This window comes from Triticum dicoccoides, chromosome 1B (assembly GCF_002162155.2).
Source record: "Triticum dicoccoides isolate Atlit2015 ecotype Zavitan chromosome 1B, WEW_v2.0, whole genome shotgun sequence".
NCBI lineage: Eukaryota > Viridiplantae > Streptophyta > Magnoliopsida > Poales > Poaceae > Triticum > Triticum dicoccoides.
In genome coordinates this window covers 30,739,739-30,744,022 of record NC_041381.1, presented here as the reverse complement: position 1 = coordinate 30,744,022, position 4,284 = coordinate 30,739,739, and positions in this window count along the sequence as shown.

The window sequence follows — 4,284 nt, the reverse complement described above, 5'->3', positions numbered from 1 at the left end:
GAGTCGAGCAGGCTGGCACTGGAGCGCCGTGGAGGCCGACATCGAGGCCTCGGCGACGAACAGGTCCTGGAGCACGGCGGTCGGCTCCAGTAAGTCGTCATTGGTGTATGTATCAGCTTTCAAGGTCAGTCAGGTCCTGGAGTACGCGGGCACTTGAGCTGGCGCCGGTGTTTGCTGTTCGGTCGAGTTCTTCGCTACATATACATACAAACTACCTGTAGTGCTTAAGCAACTTGATTGATTTCCTAGGCACGCAACGCACGCACTCGTACGTACTACGTAGCTGGCTTTGCACTAGCCAGCTATACGCGCACACACGCCTGGGCACAGGTTGGTTGACCTCGCCGGAACACACGTGACACGGCCAACACTGTTGATATTTTATCTTTCCCCGTCATTCGTGAAACGGGTGCGTTGCAGTGCAGGTCCCTGTCTCACCGCCGCGTTTATATCATGGCTGATGCAAGCTTTTGCACGCGAGGAGACCTGCTACGGCCGCAACATCCTAGGACCGGCGTGACCTGGCTTTTCTTTTCAAAACAATGGAGCTATTATACGGGGAAGAGAAAGGAAGAAGAAGAGAGATGTGGGCTAACATAGTCAGCTAGAGTAGTGTGTGATCCCGACCGGGATCGCCTTTTTCCCCGTGTGCCAAACAACATCGAACAGGCTTGGGGTTGAGATTGACTGGGATCCCCGAACTAGGGTGTGGACTTCAGGAATTTAGAGTTCAAGGTTTGATTCTGACCGGCTCTATAAATTCAAGGTTTAAAATAGACTTCACTCTATCATGAATCACCCATCAACAAACAATTGGTAATCCACCCAAGAAAACGTTCCCGACCAAATCCCCAAATTGTGCACGTGACAGCCACACGCCCAACGCCAAAAAGAATTCCAAGAAATTCACACACAAAAACTACTTCAAAAATAGAAAATCAAAGATAACACAGATTCATCAAATGGTAAAATAAATTTTAAACAGATTAATATCAAATTTAAATAATAAAAAATTGGGAAAATCATGTAGTACAAATAAAATATTTGGTATATGACTTCAGTAAAAAAAGGGTTTGTAAAACGTTTTTCACTATCTAAATGAAGCAATTGTATAATCAACTAATTAAACAGAGAGTCAAAGACATCAAGTGGTAGAAGATTCATCGAAGTGGTAGAATAAAGTTTAGACAGATAATTAAATAGCATTTTTTAAAATAATAGAAAAATGGGAAAATCATGCAGCACAAGTAAAACAAATTAACTGGTTATGATTTTAGTATAAAAATGTTTGTAGAAGTTATTCATTAACTAAATGAAGAAATTGTATAATCAGTTAAGTACAAATATGCATTGAACAATCACTAGCATCAAATAGTAATACAATCCTATTATGTGAGAAATTAATACTTAGTCGAAGAGATCCATCATCCATCAATGCTGACAAACTGGAGATCAGTTCCAGATTTGGGGAAAAACTGTGTCGAAAAACTTTATCTTATACCAATTTCTTTAACAAAGACCATATGTGTCCAAGATTGTCTATTTATCTAAGCACTAGAAAAGAATTTTCATCTTTGTTCTACAGGTTCATAATTCTGAAATTTATCATGATTAATGAAGAACTACTTGTGAAATCACATAATTCATTGCAATATCATGGCATACATGCACGCTGCAGAACACAAAACCAATAGAAAAACATAAGTATATTTAAATGAGCAGCTACAAGTGAAAATCTTATATGTAAGCCTGAGAGAGAAAGGCCCCACGCAATGCTTATGACTACCATCTTGTCGAACAAACAAACAAACAAAAAGCCTTCATGCTGCTAATGATACAATGGTAGCAATCTGCATACGGTCACTATTAGTGGTAAAATCTTTTATGTAAGCAAAAGAACACCCCCGGCGGAAGAGAAAGGCCCCATTTAAGAGGACACTGCATTTGCCTATCATGTGCGTACTCACATTGGCAAAAAAATAAAGAACAATCTTAGCTGATGGGATTTGTTAAAGTAGTCCATGAAACATCTCCATTGTGGTCTAGCAAATCGTGCTAAATACTCCCTCCAGTGCCAGGGTGCTAGCATCGCGTCGATGTTCGCGTCTCGGAGGCTCGCAAGCATGCGCTCAGGCGGCTGCGTGCAGCTGGCGTTGTTAGTGGCTTCTCCAGTCCCCGCCGCCGAGGCGGGCCACCCTAAGGCGCTGTCACGGCGAGCTATCGTTGCCGAGCTGCGGCCAAATTTCGTGTTTTGACCCTTTTTGGATAGTATGTCAGGATCTGACCCCTGTTTGAAATTTTTTCGAGATTTGACCCTTTTGCTACCGCCAGGGCCTCTGGCGGTAGGGTTAGATAGCCTACCGCCACGGCTCATGGCGGTAGGTGTGCGATGGAGGGGGACGGCGGCCGTTTGATTGCGCTGAACGTGGTTAAGCACCTACCGCCAGGAGCCCTGGCGGTAGGCTGTGCGATCCTACCGCCAGAGCCCATGGCGGTAGGGTCCTGTTTCAGTGCAATGTTTCTGTAACGAAGAATTGAAGGGCCCTGGCGGTTGACCCTACCGCCAGAGCCCATGGCGGTAGGGTCCTATTTTTTCAGTGTAATGTTTCTGTAACGAAGAATTGAAGTGCCCTGGCGGTAGGCTGTCTGACCCTACCGCCAGGGTCCTTGGCGGTAGGGTCCTGTGTTTTATGAATTTAAGTTCAATTGCTTGCTTCTTTTCAAATTCAATATGACAGTAATATTATAGCAAGTTTCACAAATATAACAACAATATCACAGATCTCAAACAATTAAACTTGGGCATCACATACACATTAACAAATTTGAAGTGCATAGAACATTTCAAACGAACTTCAACTAATTAGTAAACGGAGTTTCACTTAATTTCACAAATAGCAAACACATAGATCCACAAATAGCAAACACGTAGTTCCACATAGCTTCATAACCACTAGAAAAGTTCAACCAAACGAAGTTCAACCAAACTAAAAGAGCCAACTATCGAAGAGCATAATCAGTTGCTCCTTCCCCTCTTGGAGGTACGGTCCTCGTTACTCTTTGAACGAGTGTCTTCGGTCTTCTTCTTGGGCCGTCGAGGAATCGGTCTCTGGAAAGGTTCCGGACTCAGCAAATCCTTCGTCTACGGATTCCTCTTCTTCGGCAGCTGAGATGCTTGAGACGTTTGAGTTGCTGGAGGTCCATAATCTTCATCGTACTCCTCCTCCCTGTTGCTCTCATCCTCCTCCTCCCCTTCTTCATATGTGGCCTCCTCCTCCTCCTCCTCATCCTCCTCCTCCTCCTCATCCTCCTCCTCCCCAACCAATCTCGTCGTAGTCCATATGCCCATGAACCCCGTGACCCCTCATGCGCAGTGGCTGGAGCGTCTGTCAAAAATTAAACGCCAAAAGTTAGGAAATTATTTTCGTCAATCCGAAAACTTGGATCAAAATTTCATTCATATAACTTACCTCTCCGTTCTCTATGAAACGGGCACGATGACCCTTGTCGAATGCCCAGTCCAGCATGCAGTACCGTGGGCCGATGTTGTCCGCAAGAGGTGGCCGCCTTAATAAAATTTCATAAACAAAAGCACCATAAGCATGAAGCATACATAAGCAAAAGATGAACTCAAATCATATCGACATGCATCATATCAAAATAAAATTTTAAGCATATTTCTCCAACAACATCTACTACACATGCTGGATCAAATCATATCAACATGCATCATATCAAAAAAAATCCTCCAACATACATCATAGCTTCATATTTTTAAATATTTTTTTCTAAACAACATCTTCATATCATCATATCAATATGAATCATCAAACTAGGGTTCAGCTTCACACTAGATCATATCATCATATCAACATGCATCATCAAACTAGGGTTCATCCTCATATCAACATTACATCATAATTTTTTTAACAAAATAAATTATGAACTAGGGTTCATATTCACACTAATATATGAACTATTGATTAGAGTTCATATCCAATACCACTAGTTACTAAAGAACTAAGAACTACAATTACAATCAATCTTAGGTGAAAAAAATCCAATCTAAGTTAAAAAACATGAGGGATTTCAAGCAAATAATGCGTCGAATCGGAAGCAAGTTTGCAAAAACTAATTGGAGGGATTGGAGGAGCTTACGTTTCTCTCTTCGGGGCCATCTCGGTCCGCCAAAACGGTGAAGAAACGGTGAAGATCGGAGGGGGAGAGTGGAGGAGATGAGAGAGGGAGAGAGGGGCGCGACTTGGGGGAGAAAATGGATGAACT